Consider the following 17,515-nt stretch of genomic DNA (forward strand, 5'->3'; position numbering starts at 1 on the left):
CCTAGGCTGGTAAGGGCCTCAGAGCCAATAGCCTAGTAACTTCCTATGATCCTATAAAAATACCTGCGTAAACACTTCCAAGCAAAGATCCTAAATCTTCTAGACGTTCTTTGATTTCCTGTCACTGACTATTTAAGTGGTACAGTTTGAAATATTTTCTGCTAAAAAACCTCAGCTTTGGCCGGCTAAGATCTAGCTGTATTCAACTGGACATATAAGAGAATTGAAGTACCTTTTATCTGCACTTTTTTCAAATAATGCAGTATTTAAATTGAGTTGTGTTGTATGAATATTAACTCAAGTGGAAGTTTTGACTCTGTTCTTCAGTTAGTGCTTGCTTGAATTGTATTGTCTGTTAGTAGCTGCAGGTGTGGGGGTAGTCACATTCTCTGATTTCCTGTCACTGAGTATTTAAGTAGTACAGTTTGAAATATTTTCTGCTAAAAAAACCTCAGCTTTGGCCGGCTAAGATCTAGCTGTATTCAACTGGATGTATAAGAGAATTTAAGTACCTTTTATCTGCACTTTTTCAAATACAGTATTTAAATTGATTTAATTGTGTTGCATGAATATTAACTCAAGTGAAAGTTTTGACTCTGTTCTTCAGTTAGTTCCCCGCCCACCCTCCGTGTTTCTGTTTTGGTGTTAATCTTAGTGGCTTTGAAACTGCCCGCCCCTCTTGTAAATTTGTGTTTGGATACTCCTTTTCGGCCCATCTCATTTGCTCACTCAACTGAGTGCAGTGAGATCATATTCTGATTTCAGGCACTCCTACTGTGTACAAAGAGAGCATCTGGGAAAGAGAACAAAAAAAAAAAACATTTGTTTCCTGCCTTTCCTGTTAAGTGGTCTAGACTGTGTGTAGGCTTCTGAGGCCCCAAGCCCTTCTGTGTTGGAGGGAAGCCTTCTAACTTAGTTTTGTTTCTTATAACTAGCCATTTTTCTAGTTTCAGCACTCAAATCTGTTTCTTTGAACTCAGCACTTGTTCAGAACTCATTGTAAGCACTACATAAGCTGCAAATTACTACAGTACTCAACTTTCCTCACTTGTCTAGAGGAAAGCAGTTTTTAGTACTTAATAAATAAGCACCTATCCAGGCATGTCTAAAGGTCAGCTCCCAGTGATTTCTCCTGTCTACCAGATGAATCTGGGCATCTTGGGGTAATGCAGCAATTGCCCCATGTACACAGACAACCCTCTCCTCCTACCACCCAACACTACAACCTGTGAGAGATGCACTTATATAGTCAAACTTGAAGCAAACCTCTCTTCACCCAAGAAAGGACTAAACAGTCAAGAGGAGAAGGTAAACACTTGCACTACACCACACTCATCACATAGTCTCTCAAAACCTACACCATCAAAACACACACATAGAAACACAAAACACACACCTACATTCGCAGAGGCTCTCACTAAAAACCTGCCCAAGCATCAGGGACATCCAAAGCATAAACACAAGCAAACTCCACCCCCCAACACAACCCAAATGACAGATAGCCCACAAACTCAGTGTGCCACTCAACCACAGCCCATAAGGCGTAACAACGTACCCAACACTCTAGTCATAGGTGACTCTATAGTAAGGCACACTGATGTTCCACTCACTAGACTAAACAAGGAGAAAGTTACTGTCAGCTGCCTGTCAGGTGCAAGGATCCGCCACATAACACATGCACTCAGGGCACTCCACAGTAACTACAAATATGACACTGTCATTCTCCATGTTGGTGTGAATGGCCTGAGACGTACCTCCCTGGACTATATGAAGAGAGACATGGAGGAGCTCTCCGATCTTGTATCCCAGGCAGGTATGACCCTAACCCTGAGTAGCATCCTGCCATCACCCAGAATGATACCACAGTACAAGGACAAAATGATTGACTTCAACAATTGGCTAAGCTTCTGGTGTCATTCTAAGGGGATCCAGTATTTATCTGCCTGGGACGACATGATCGACAGACCATGATGCTTTGCCAAAGATGGCCTGCACCTGTCACCCTTAGGATTCCGGATACTGGCTAAGACTCTTGCCACCCCTATTTTTTAGGCAATGTTCAAATGACAAATTCACCACCGTAACAGGTACAAGCAAGCAAAATCTGAGGGTAATGCTACTCAATGCTAGAAGTCTAAACCTCAAAATGCACTCACTCGAGGCACTCCTTAAAATGGAAAACATTGACATCTGTGCAGTGACAGAGACCTGGTTCAAAGCTCCAGAGAGCACCCCTGCATTACCAGGCTACAATTCATACCATACCTTTCGGCCACCTAACCCAGAACGAAGCATTCAAGGCGGAGGCGTGTCCATATTCATTAAGGATATCCACACCTAAAGGCTAGTTGCACAGCATAATGCATCCGAGATTATCCAAGTGCAACTAACTCTGGGCAAGACCGCAATCCAAATTGTAGCTTGCTACAGACCCCCCACCATGCCCCAGGATTCCCACTCCTCATTTCTTGATACACTGGAAAGTATTAGGGTACAACCTAACACCCTAATAATGGGCGATTTCAACTACCACACCATTAACTTGGAAAACTACTCATGTTTCAACTCTTTTGCTCAATGTTTTCTAGAATTCATAAATTCCAACACCTTGAATCAACTTATTCACACCCCCACCAGGGGCAGCAATATCCTAGATCTGGTCATTACCAACATGGGAAACCAGTGTTCCACACCAGAGGTCAAATTCCTCATTGGTCAGATCTGACCACAAGCTAATCAGCCTAGACATCCACATCCCCCCCCTACCCCCAATTAGGGAAATCATCGTAAAAAACTTCTCCAATGCCAACTTCACACTTCTTAAGACAGAAGTGGCAAACTTCATGACACTCATGCAGGTGGACAGTAGAGGTATGACTGCTGAATCCTACACAAATGCACTTTATAAGCATTTACACGAGTGCATGTATCATGCTATCTCTAATAGAACCAAGATGTTATCTTCCAAAAAAAGGAAGCCAATCTGGTGGTCCTCTGCCATAAACAAATTCTACAAAAGAAGAAAGAAACTGTTGCAAAAAAAGAGTAAAATCCCATGACTGGAGGAATTCCCTGATCAACCTCAGTAAGAAGCTGAGATCCCTCATAAAATCCTCCAAAGCTAGTTACGAAAACAAAATTGCCACTGACTCTAAAGACAACCACAAAGCATTCTATAGCTATATCAAGAATTTCAATGGGAACACTCAGATCTGCTCTGAGTTACAGCACAATAGCACTAAATATACAGAACCAACTGATATTGCCAACATCCTAGCAGATCGGTTCAGTGCTAACTTTACCCCGTCTCACCCTCTAGAGGGCCCATCTCTATACCGGAAGAATGCAAAATTCCTATAATCACGGCTGCACAGGTAAAAACACACTCTCCAAAGCCAAGAACACAGCATCCATGGGACCTGACAATATCCCAGGCTGTCTTCTACACAAACTACAGAATGAACTGGCACCCTACCTAAGTACCATGTTCAATCATAGCCTCACCACAGGCTTTGTACCCACTGAATGGCGCACCATGATGCTTATCCCACTCCACAAAGGGGGAGCCATGATGGACCCCGGGAACTACCGCCCCATTTGCCTGACGAGCCTGGTCTGCAGGGCCATGGAACGTATCATCATGGAACTCATAAACAAAGACATTGGTAATCTCCAGACTCTGGACCCTACCCAGTTTGGATTTGTAAAAGGCAGATCATGTCTCCTAAACCTGATTGACTTCTTTGAAGCAGTCACCAAAGCCATAGATGAGGGTAAAATGGTTCAACAGCTTATCTAGATCTCGCCAAGGCTTTCAACACCATCCCCCACTCTGGAATTATAGATAAGCTCACTAAACTAGGTATAAATCCCTATGTCACAAGATGGGTTGCCAACTGGCTCATGGACAGAACCCACACTGTGAAAGTAGCAGATTCCAAATCCGACTTCAGACCAGTGACAAGTGGAGTACCACAGGGTTCAGTCCTGGGTCCTCTCCAGTTTGGTATCTACTTCTCTGAAGTGCAAGCTAACACAGATGGTCTTTGGCTAACAAAGTCTGCAGATGACTGCAAACTAGGAGCCATAATCAAAACTCCTAATGATGTGGACAAACTACAAAAGGGCCTCACTGAGACAGATACCTGGTGTCAAAGCCATGGCTTGAAGCTCAATGCCAAAAAAGTATATTGTCATCCCCTTTGGTAAAAACTCTGTACCCATGTACTACCACATAGCTGGTAGTCTACTTAATGCTGAAAATGTGATAAGAGACCTTGGGACACAGGTGGACAGTAGTCTCTCCTTTGATAATCACATCGCCACAGTGGTCAGGAAATCCTTCTACGTGGCTCATCTCATCACAAAAGGATTCTCATCCAGAAAAAGAGAGGTCATTGTTCCCCTCTACTCATCACTCTCATCCCTCATCAGACCATTATAGAGTACAACGCCCCTTATGGTATGTACCTCACAAGACATCTACAACAACTGGAAGGACCACAGAAATACCTCACAAAGAGGATAACTGGCCTCAAACAGATGCCCTATGCAGGCCGTCTCAAAAAACTACAGCTTTACTCCATCGCATATCGCCTACTCAGGGGCGATCTCTGCCTAACATACAGAGCTATGTCAAACCCAGAGTTGTTGGACATGCTCCACTTAAAGAAATCCCAATCCCTCCGAGCTACATGCTCTAGGGACCTAAACCTTGTCACCACAGTAAACAGAACATGCTGGAGGGATAGATCCCTGTCCCAGAGACTTCCCATACTCTGCAACAGACTACCTATCTATGTCAAACAGAGCTCCTCATTAGCACTCTTCAAGAAAAATCTTGATGATTGGATGGGAAATGGGAAATTCACCCCAGGGATCATTTCTGTGGTTCTGCTCGACATGGGCACAGAAAAATAATTTTCTTGGGTGGCAAAAGCCAGGGTACATTTTTTGGCTAGGCTTATATAGGCCCTAGGGCATAGCCTAGTACCTACCTATGAACTTTTCTTGTTGATAAACATATGCCTGACTTGTGTATAAATCTACAGGGACTAAAAACATTTTAACTGCTTGTACCTTGCTATCCATATAAGAGCTTCCAGTTTCTCAGTTTTTATATTATCTTTTGTTTATTCTGTTCCCACGTATCCTTATCTGCCACTCCAAAATCTTTTTTAATCCATACTCCTAAGTATTTCATTCATCATGTCCCCATAAATATGGATATTGCTGAACCAATTCCTGTGTGGGAACAATTTACGGCTATTACCTCTGTTTTAACTTCATTAATTTTGTATCCTGAAAAGATATGGAACTGCCTCAAAATTTTCCACAACACTGAAATGCCCTTTCCTGGTTTTATCAGGTATAAAATAATGTCATGCAAACTGAGCCAGGCTTTCTTGACTACCATACCAATTATATCCTTGAAACTCTAAGTCCCTTGTTTTCTTTTCCAATTCTTCTAAATATAATGCAAATAACAGAGGGGAAAGAAAACATTCCTGCTTAGTTCCTCTGCTCAAATAGAAATTATCAGAGAGGAACCCACCCACTTTAATTTTCACCTCCAGTCCCTCGTATATCATCCTAATCAACCTTGTAATTCTATAAGGGAGTGCGCAAGTGCTTTCAATGACCTGCTCAAACTCCCAGCTTACTCTGTCAAATGCTTTCTCTGCATCAAGACCCTCCAACAACAGTGGTATTTTCATCTGCTTCCCTCTGTATGATCATCAATATTCTGTTAATGTCGGCAAATGTTTGCCTCCCTTCTACTAAACCACATTGATCCATATCTATCAATTTTGGCATCACGTTTGCCATTCTTTTATCCATTATAGACAAACACTTTATAATCAAGGTTTTGTATTGACATGGCCCTGTATGAAGCTGGATCTCATGGGTCTTTACCCTCTTTAGGTATTACACTACCACTTTCTTCCAGGATGTTGGTGCTTCTCCTCCTTTAACATACTTCCAGATCATTATCAGCTTTTCCCTCCTAGCTTCCAAACTTCCACAGGAATACCATCTATTCCTGGGGACTTTCATGTGGATTGGATATATATCACCATTTTTATCTCATCTCTCCCTGTCCTTACTGTTAGTAATTGAGCCTCATCTCCCTCTTACCTTGGCATATTTAATTCTTCCATAAACCTTTCCATTTGCACTTTTTCTTGATTTCCATATTCCTCTGCTTCATCCAGACTTTTATACAATTTTGAAAGATTTCTATTACCTCTACTGGATCTCTTGTTATCTTACCTTCCTTCTTAGGCTCCCTAAGGTTGGTGACAACCCCTTCGATTTTCTGTTGCCTAAGTCATTGTGTTAAAAGTGTTTGTGCTGCAGAGTTATCAAAAAAACAGTTGCTTAATGGCACTCTTTCTAAACTCATGCACATTATCCAGCTAACCCCTTATTTTTTGTTTAGCATTCTGCAATTGCTCCTCTTCTTGTTCTGTGAGATTCCCTCCATTCTGCAATACTTCAACATTTGTCAGTCCATCTAAATAATTCTTATTACCTCTTAACCATATCTCTCTCTCTTTTATTTCAACCCAATTTTTAAACTCCACTTTAATGTTATCCCACTCCCTAGCTATATTTCCACAAGAAATTTATTTCTTCTCTAATAACTCCCAAATAATTTCCACTACCCATTCTTTAAATTCCTCTTTTCAAAAAACGGGTGGGAAAGTGCCAGTGTCTCATTTTTATTTCATTACCCTGCATTTTTTATTTCTGTTATTATTCTCGTGTGATCTGAAATTATTATTGGATGCTTATCCAAACTTTGCCTTAAATTTACATGTTCCTGTGAAATGCAAGTTCTATCTAACCTAGCCCAGTTTTTGTATCTTGGGGAATGATACGTAAATTCACTCCTAATTCCAACTACTAAATTCACATCTTCCATGCCAAATATTTTCATAAATTTCTTCACAAATCTACCCTCCTTTGTTTTATTTCCCCTCTGGGCCCCCAGACACATCTTCACTGCTGCAAATCAAATTTCAGTCCCACCTATAAGTAATATTCCCTGCTGAAAGCGGATCATTTCTCCCAGAATTTTCTTAAGCACCATTATAGCAGTTTTGGGTGGAATATAAATATGTGCCAGTGTAATCCTCCTCCCTTGCCAGTAGCCCCTTAGTACTACACATGTACCATTATTATCTTTTTTTATCCTCTTCTATCAGTTTTGGAGCTTCACTTGCAATTAATATAAGCAGTCTTATTTTCCTTTGTTCCATGTATTCTGCTAAAAAACCATCCTGAAAAACTTTCTTTATCAAACTGACATGTTCAGTTCTTTCCAAATGTGTCTCCTGCAGCATAGCTATTTGCACTCTACATTTTTAATATCGTTCACTACTTTTTCTTTTTTGTATATTTCTGTGAAACCATTAACATTTAAAGGTAATATAGAAAGCACCATTATGTTAAAAGGTTATTACTCCTACATTTTATGTGTAATAGCTTTTTTGTTAAGTTTCTAGTTCCAGCTTTTGTGCTACATGCATGCACTAATGTTTGGCAGGTTGATCTTTTATACAGCTGTTTATTGTCAGATCCATTTCAGTCTATGTCACATCTTACAAAATTTTTTGTTTTATTGAAAGCCCTCAAACAAAAAAATACACCCCAATACATCTCTAAAACCTATTAACTCAACACTAACACACCAAACTATCTACACCTTCAAATATTGAAGTTTTACCCTCCTAAAAGGAACAATTGTTCCAAACTGACAGTCTCACTCACAGACTTGAGTTAACCTAAAAGGAAGAATAAAGTAAATGGTGCAGTGTCAACCAGATGCAACTTAGAACCAAGAGAAATTATTGCCATAGAGGGTCCAAACATGGTTGAAAATCATTAAAACAAAATCTTAAAAACACCGAGCACTTTTGTCCCATAAAGGAGACTTTGTCAGAATAAATTATTTACAACACAGAAGCAATACATACTAAAAGGACAGATTGCATTGGTTGTTTGATAATAGGTAAAATTACATCTTCCTTAAAGACCCCAAAGTAAAAAAATAAAAAATAAAAAGGTAAAATCAAATACGAGTAAATCTTCTCTGCAAATAGTTTGCTCATGTGCACATTATGTCTTATCAAACATTCAACAAATGACAAGGTGTCACACACATTAAGTGTAAAATTATAATCTGTTAGCTTTTAAGTTTAAAACAGGTGCAATGGATACATTTTCATTCAACCCAGGAGAAAAGTGGCTTCCAATCAGAGCTGCCAATTCATTTCTCATAACTTTATAAACGTTTTCCAGTCCTCCCAACCCAGTTTTATCTTTCCCAGTATACCAAAGCAAAATTTGTTGAAGCCATTGCACCTAGTGGAATGTCTAAACAAGGCAATGTATTCATTTTTGTTGGCAATATCATAAATGTGTCTACTTAAAGCAAGCTCAGGTTTGCCAACACAGAATGCTGGACATATTGCCAGCTAAACCACGCTTTGGGTGCTGTAGTTCCCATTCTGAAATGTAATTTTGCTTTTCATATTTCCTAGCACCAAGGTTTGGTCCCTTGTAATACAAGTGCACTGTCTATAGCATCGGCATCTCATGGTGCCTTTAGATGTTTTAGAGGAACAAAGCTGTTTATTCTCCATTGATCTCTTGAAGTTTGATGCTGTTTTAGAAATAAATATAGGTTCAAGACCCACTGATTGAAATAAATCAGAACTGGTTTTAGAAATGCACCAATTCCTTTTGATAATCTCCTTAATTCTTTAGAAAGCTGGTTATGCTCCATTATTAGTGCCTATTCATACTTGTTTTCTTCACGGGTTTGTAGAAAAAACCGTAGGGAATATAGATATTACCTCGGTGTTGGGATTAATTTATTCTTAAGAAGTCTATTTTATGGGATGAAAGTGCTCAATGTTAATAAGATTTTGTTTTAATACACTATTTTTAAACATATTTGGACCCTTCATGGCATTAATTTCTCTTGGTTTCAACTTAAATGGAAGGTTATCCATGCTAAGATGCATGGTACAGCCAGTGCTTCTACTAAAGGCGGTCTGGTTTTGTCTTATCTTTATTACTCTTGCAGATGGCAAAAAGAAATGAATGCTTTCAGAAAGCATCTTCTAGCCATTGAAAGAAAGGTGCATTCTGTTTTATTGCTCTTTATCAGACTGCCTCCATGGAGACTTCAGAATGAGATGCAGAGTTGCTTCTACAAACATTTATTTGCTAGAGGAAAGCATTAAGATAGTAAATGTTCTTTTTTTAATTATTTGCTTTCTCTTAATATGTGTTACTGGAGCAAACCAAGAGGTTTAATCCACTCATCCCCCTGTGCACGGAGACAAAGCAAATCAATTTTCTTGTATCATTCTCTTTTGATCTGACTTTTTTTTATGTTGCAGTGCTTACATTTCTTAAAACTGCACAAGGAGAAAGAGAAAAGGAAAAGAAAACAAGGGCACCTGTTTAAATCTCCATCACACTTGAAAATAACTGAGAAAACTTTGCTTCATTACATGCAGATTGTCATGCACTATAAAAATACTACTGTTAGGAAGAATATTTTGTTTTACTTACACGTTAACTCTCTCCCTCCTCTTCCCTTTTCTAAAGTGATCTTCCAAAAAATGAATTACATGAAGTAGGGTATATGCTTTACAGTCCCATACAGGTTTAACAAAGTAAAAAAAAATGCAATATTTCAAAGTTTTCTCATTCTGTCATGTTTCACAAATACAATTAATGCTTTGTAATCCTACATTTATTTGTCATTTTCTGGATTGCTAGTTTTTATTCTTGTTTATCTCCAGCTCACAAATCCCGTCTGCTTAATTTGCAACATACTTGTGGTTCTTCTAGTCAGTTCTTGTGCTTTTTTCGGTCTCTAAGGCATTTTTCATTGAAATATTGGAAAAGGTTTCACTAGCACAGTCTCCCTGTGGTTTATATTACCAGAAGAACAAGAGGCAGAAATGCCTTCCATTTCACATTGGTTCATTGGTTAGTACAGCTCACTTTTTGTTGGACAAACTTTTGTATTTCCTCCGTAGCACATTCTGCATCAAAAAATGATTTTGTCCCTCCAGGAAGTAACATTTTGAAGATAGCTGGGTACACCACTTTGAATCTCATGCCTGCTTCCCAACATTCCCTGATTAATGGAATAAATTTACTCCTCTTCTACCTGGTGGACCATAACTTACATAACTTACAGTACACAAGGTAGAAGAGGAGTAAATTTATTCCATTAATCAGGGAATGTTGAGAAGCAGGCATGAGATTCAAAGTTTCCACAAACACAATACTGTCGCCCACATTTAGTCCTTTGTCCTTCTGCACTGATTTGTCAAAATAAACTATTGCTGCTGGTAGGATTCTATCTTTACTAGTAAAGGTCTAGGTTTTTTCTCGTGGCCAGGTTTGCTCCAAGCAAGATATGCCCTTTCAATTAACTCCTGCAGTGGAACACTGTCCAGTTGCTTATTTGCACTTTCATAAAATGAATACAGTCTGTTCCTTCCAGCTTCTCTGTACAATAAAAAATCTCACGTTTTCCCTACGTGCTCAGCCTCTGTCCTCTAATTCTATTATTGTTTGAAACATCTCTTCTTCAGCAGTCTCATCTTCAGCTAGCCTTTTTTCCATTTTGACCTCTGATTTTTGCAGTTTTATCATCTCATCTGACTATCTGTTTAAAGATTCTTCCTTTTTTCCAGCCTTTTGTTTGAGTTGATGTACTCCATCTGTGTTTCATTTATTTTAATTAGCTCTGAGTACATTTGACTTCTTTTTTCCTCAAGATTACTAGAAGTCATATCTTGCACCAACGCTAGAGTTTGCACTGCTTGTTGATAAACATCTGCAGAATTCTTCCCTCTCAGTGATTTTTCCTTACCTTTTTTGATTGATTTTCTTTTGGGTTCTCCAAATTTCTTTTTTGCTGGCATCCAGTCAGTGAACTTACTAGCCAGTTACTGAAATTTACCCCAAGATACGAGTTTACTGGCGGTCTCTTCTGAGTTTCTATTTTCACAAGGGGAGAGCTGAAATCAAGCTGTTCCTCAATGTGTAGCCATAGTAGAATTTCTATGCAAATTGTTTTTTAAGTTAAAATCTAATTTTCTTTTTGGTTTTGGATGTAATGTTTTGACATGAATAAATAGTCTGCTTCTTGTTGCTGACTCCACTTTCATTGTTCTTGTCAGAGGATCTCTGTTTTTTGGTGTTGAAAAACCCATGGCCTCAAGAAGATACTAGATTATTACTTATGATGACACATCCTCCTCCTACTGTCTTGAAAATTATTCCTCTGTCCTGTTGAGTGAAATATTTTAAGTCTTGTAGGATAAACATGACCCTTGATGTTTTGTTTTAAAGCATTGATTAGGGGACCATATTTGTTCCTTTTTTCTAGTGTTTTGGTGGCAATGTAATTGTCAAATCTTATAAGTTGTTGGTCTGTTTTCAAATGTAACTTTGATGAGTGAACTATAATATCTGGACGGTGACCAGAAAAACCACTGCTATTACTTGGATGCAATAAAAAATTTTTATTCTTGATAACACACGATAAAAGCAGGTTAAGCGCTTTCAGCTGTGAACAACAGCCTTCCTCAGAACAATGTTATGCCTATGTAGTCTAGCTTTTATACAAAATCAATTACTCACTTAATTGAATAATCATCCTGATTACCGCCAAAATTTTTTAAAGGTGTATTGTCATCTGTACAAGGAAGTTCACATACATTTTCATGGTCTAAACACTTCAAACATATTAATTCACATATTCAGTGTGATTATAAAGTGTATATAATACACATATGCGAACAAAAATAATGTAGCGTGTATGAAATGCATGTGTAGCTCATCCTAACCTATTCACTCTTGTACATTCTGCTCTATCCAAAGCTACTTTATGCACATAAAAATATATAAACAATACAAAAAGTATATATTTAAAATATGTATTAAAAATGTTTCTGGTTAAAAATGCATGGATATCCATGTTTTTACATGTGGATTAATCCATTACATGAGTTCCAAATAATATTACTCAATATTAATACTAATGATCATTAACCGAAAATAAACCATACTTCTCTGCTTCATCATAAGTTCGATGTATGGTACAAAAAATTGCCATAGTTAATAACAACATATTGCTACGACCATGATGCCAGGATATCACATACACTATAAAATTGGGAATATCAGACTACTATGGGAGAATGGAATAATAACATAATGGAATTTTGGGGCATAAAGTGTCCTACAATAGTTATGTTCTACTATATCAATCCATATCCTTAAGCTGTGTATGTACGTATCACCTGTATATATAAATGTTATAGATATATGATGTAAATACAAATATAATTATATCTCTCCTTTACCGTTATATAAACTCGCTCATAGTAAAGCTAAGAAGGGTTTGATACTCACAAAGTCATTGAGACCTGGTTTTCTAGTAGAGTCTGTCAAGATCTGCCATCTACTCTCACTTGCTGCTAACTCCATCTTCCAATTGCCTCCAATGGGTGTAATAGGGATCTGATCTACAATAGCAAAAATGAAACTATGATCTATCCCTTGTTCCATAACATGTCTGTATAACGCATTTTTACTGTCACATTTCTGTATTCTGTATGTATGTTCATATATGCGTTTCTTTAATTGTCTTTCAGTTTTCCCAATATAGTGTGCATTGCATTTAATGCATTTGGCAATGTACACAACACCCTTCGAACAACAATTCCCAGCTTTACATCTGATAAAGGTGTTGTTAATATCATCTAATCTGATGGTGTTAGCTGTATTGATGTACTTACATTGCTTACACCTACCACACTTTGTTGTGCTTTTATGTGTATCTACTTTATCCTTATTATGACATACTTTTTCCAACATCCTTTTAATGTTGGGTGCTGTTTTATATACACATTTCGGATATTTATCCCAACTTTGTTCTTTTCCTATAGTTGTAATAATTGCCCAATGTTTTTCTACAATTTCTTTAATCAGGTGTGTGTAAGGTGTATATGTGAGTACACAAACTCTTCCTTGAAAAATATTATGTCCTTCTTCTTTATACGACATTGTGTAGCACCCTAATAGTGGTGGGTATTTATTTCCCCATTCATCTCTCACATATCCAATAATTTCATTTAACATTTTTATTGGATACGCTCGATCTAAAAATAACTGCCTTATATTTTCCAGTTCATTCTCCATGATGGTCCTAGTGGAGGACATCCTAGCTGCTCGGATGCATTGCCCTTTCACTATATTTTTAAATACATGCGGGGGATGACAACTGCTGAAGTGTATATAATCATTTGAAAATGTGGGCTTTCTATAGAGCTTAGAAATAAAACCCACTTCGTCATGACTGATAGATACATCCAAGAATGCTATTCCAGTGTTACTACTCTTATGTGTGAACTTTAGGAAACTGGTGGTGTTATTTATGTAAGTCATAAATTCCTGTATTTTTTCCTTAGGGCCATTCCACATGATAAAAATATCATCCAGGTATCTGGCATAATATGAAATGTCGGAATAGTATTTGCTGTTAAATATATACTCTGACTCCCACTCCAGCATGACCAGATTTGCAAAAATGGGAGCACACGCTGCTCCCATAGCCACTCCTCTTGTCTGTTTGAAAAATTCTCCCTGGAAAGCTATGTAATTGTGGTCCAACACTAGTCCCATCATGTCACATATCAACGATATCTTATTCCATGTCAGATTTTAATACATATTTTAAATATATACTTTTTGTATTGTTTATATATTTTTATGTGCATAAAGTAGCTTTGGATAGAGCAGAATGTACAAGAGTGAATAGGTTAGGATGAGCTACACATGCATTTCATACACGCTACATTATTTTTGTTCGCATATGTGTATTATATACACTTTATAATCACACTGAATATGTGAATTAATATGTTTGAAGTGTTTAGACCATGAAAATGTATGTGAACTTCCTTGTACAGATGACAATACACCTTTAAAAAATTTTGGCGGTAATCAGGATGATTATTCAATTAAGTGAGTAATTGATTTTGTATAAAAGCTAGACTACATAGGCATAACATTGTTCTGAGGAAGGCTGTTGTTCACAGCTGAAAGCGCTTAACCTGCTTTTATCGTGTGTTATCAAGAATAAAAAATTTTTATTGCATCCAAGTAATAGCAGTGGTTTTTCTGGTCACCGTCCAGATATTACACTTGGTTGTTTGCTGAGCGGTGTATTGATGAGTGAACTGTCAAAACAAGTTATTTTTAAAGCAAAGACAAGAATTTCACCCCTATATATCTGAAAGGTGCTCCTGTCTTGTAGGATAAACATGACCCTTGATGTTTTGTTTTAAAGCAGGCATGGGCAAACTACGGCCTGGGGGCCACATGCGGCCCGTTAAATGTTTTGATTCGGCCTGCCAAACTTGAAAAAATTTAATAAATTAACCTTGTTAATGTTTTATTTCCCCCGCAATTCTGATGTTTCCTCACTAGATGGCGCACTCTAGATATATTGGCTTTGTTGAGGTGAAGCGTAGGCCTATTACTCCACGTTTGCACTTTACCCTTTGACCCACCGCCCCTCTATGAAGATGAGCGGACCCAAGAAAAGGAAAGTGGACAGAGAATGTCGAGTGTTCAATAAGGAGTGGACAACTAAATATTTTTTCACTGAACACCGATCATCTGCTGTTTGCCTGATATGCCAAGAAACTGTGGCGGTTTTTAAAGAGTATAATATTAGCCGTCACTTTGCCACAAAGCACGCTAATTATGCTAGCAAGCTCTCAACAAAAGAACGGGAAGCTGCTGCTGAGAAGGTGGCAGCTAATTTGAAGGCTCAGCAAAGTTTTTTTCACCGTCAAACTGCCATTCAAGAGTCAAGTACCAAGGCCAGTTTTATGCTTTCATTCAAAATAGCAAAGGCCAGCAAACCACTGTCTGAGGGCGAGTTTTTAAAAGAAAGTATGGTAGAGACAGCAGGTATTTTGTGCCTGGAGACCAAAGACAAATTTGAAAGAGGCCGGAGCAAAAGTAAAGAAATACAGTGAGTCACTGGATGCACTGCACGGAGAATTCTGCCGTCGGTTTTTGGATTTCGACAAAATTGACAAGTCACTTCAATTGGTGGCCTTTCCTCTGTCACAAGACCCCGAAACAGCTCCAGAGGAGCTTCAGCTCGAACTGATCGACCTTCAGTCCGACCCTGCCTTAAAAGAGAAGTTCAGCTCTCTGAAACTAAATGATTTCTATGCTTCACTCAATGATGCCGCGTTTCCAAATCTAAGGCGAAAAGCGCAGATGATGTTGGCTTTGTTCGGCTCTACCTTCGTGTGTGAACAGACCTTCAGTGTCATGAACATCAACAAAGCCAGCCACAGATCCAAGTTAACAGACCTACACCTCAGATCCATACTGAGAATCGCCACAACAAAACTAACTCCAGACTTTGATGCGCTGGCTAAAAAAGGAGACCAACAACACTGCTCCCATTAAAATGTGTGTGTCTCCGTGATATACGTTGTTAAAATAAACAGTGTGCGCACATCAAATATAACGCTTCACAGACTGACTTGCTGCAACTGTTTCGTCCTTGCACTGGTCGTTGTTGACTTTTGGCACCGGGGAAACAAATTGAATAAAAGGAACAGGACAAGTACATCTGCATCTCCTACCGTTTTTAAAAAAAGACAGTCAGGAGGAGAGTGATGGTGATATCCTGAAGGATAACAGAACTTTCAGTGCTTTAAAATAAAATGGTCATTTATTTGATTTTCAGTGTTTAAAGACTCATTTCGAAGTCAGAGATTTTATTGTAATGCTTTTCTTCATTTTCATTGGAAATTAAAGCACATGTTTTCTCCATATCCCAAGATGTGTATTTTTCCCCCAATGAGGTGATGTTTTCAAAGCATGCCATCTATCTGCTCCTGTTCCGGCCCCTTTGTCAAATGTTAGAACTCAATGTGGCCCACGAATCAAAAAGTTTGCCCACCCCTGTTTTAGAGCATTGATTATGGGCTTCAAACCAGTTGTTTTACATTAGGAAGGTTTGTGGCAAGCACTGTGGTGGCAGGACAGGTAGCTTTCATCCTTCTAAGTTGGGAACTGCTGATTGAGCGCCCAGTGTCCAAGGGTATTAGTTCTGGTTTAGGCACTTAGGCTTCAGGCCAGTTATTTTACATTAAGAAGGTTCGTGGTCTGCACTCTTGTGGGAGAAGAGGCTGGACTCTGCCCTTCTGAGCTGGGAATTTCTGGTTAAAGGTTTATAGTGCCTGAATATTTGAACTGTATCTTACTGAAATTGGTACACCTTGTTTGCTCTAGCATAGACTAGATCCAGGCCTGCTGAATCTAGCTTTGTTTATATGCTTGTTGTTTGTTTGCTTGTTATTTCCCTGGAAGCTAATTCCACCTAATACGCGGCTTCTCAGCGCTTCTGTGGCTCACTAGTGATATCTGCATTGCTTACTGTACTAGTTCCTTGTTTCACTTGAAAGAAAGTTACTGTTTGTCGTTTTTGCACTTAGTTACTTGTAACACATTGCACTCAAGTTACCTGGCACTTGCTCACTATAGCAATTATACAAGTCAGCACTAAAAATTAAAAGCACTACACCCTCACTCCCCACTGGCCCTTGTTTTCAATTATTAAGGAATTCCCAATATTATTCTAGCATGTCCAAAGGTCAGTTGTCAATCTCCTCTCCGGTCCAGCTGGTGAATCTGGGAATCTTGAGGCAATGTTATAACTGCCTCATGTACACAGACAACCCTCTCCTCCTCCCACATAACACAAATACTTGAGAGATGCAGCTATTTAGCCAAACTGGAGGCTGAGCTCTCTCAACTCAGGACTGGCAAGACCAGACAGGAGGAGAAGGCAACTACACACACCACAAAACCAGCCTCACATAATGCTACCACACCACTGAATCAAACACAAACACACAAAGACATACTCGGAGGCTCTGAGTAAAATTTACCTAAACAGCAGAGGCCTCCAAAGCAGACACCCAAACAACTGCTACCTCAAGACACCCCACAAGCAACACATAAATCACAAAAGCAGTGTGCAAAGCAGTCACAGCCCTTAAGGCCAAATACAACACCAAACATACTTGTCATAGGTGACTCCATAGTCAGACACACTGACGTCCCACTCACCAGGCTGAACAAGGAGAGGGTCACAGTAAGCTGCCTATCGGGCGCTAGAATCCGCCACATAACACAAGCACTCTGGTCACTCCACGGCAAGTACAAATATGACACAGTCATTGTCCATGCTGGTGTGAACGACCTGAGACGTACCTCCCTGGACTACATGAAAACAGACATAGAGGAGCTCTATGATTATGTAGCCCAGGCAGGTATGACCCTGACCCTGAGCAGTATCCTTCCTTCACCAAGAATGATACCACAATATAGAGACAAGATGATCAGCTTTAACAATTGGCTTAATGTCTGGTGTCAT

At 38.9% G+C, this 17,515-nt stretch overlaps 1 protein-coding gene across 2 annotated transcripts in view; it reads right to left on the minus strand.

The window, feature by feature from the left end:
• DENND1B (DENN domain containing 1B) overlaps positions 1-17,515 on the minus strand; it is a 3,525,330-nt gene that overhangs the window by 2,723,540 nt on the left and 784,275 nt on the right. The window lies entirely within an intron of this gene.

Source organism: Protopterus annectens, chromosome 8.part0 (genome assembly GCF_019279795.1).
Source record: "Protopterus annectens isolate FY-2018-M chromosome 8.part0, PAN1.0, whole genome shotgun sequence".
Taxonomy (NCBI): Eukaryota; Metazoa; Chordata; order Ceratodontiformes; family Protopteridae; genus Protopterus; species Protopterus annectens.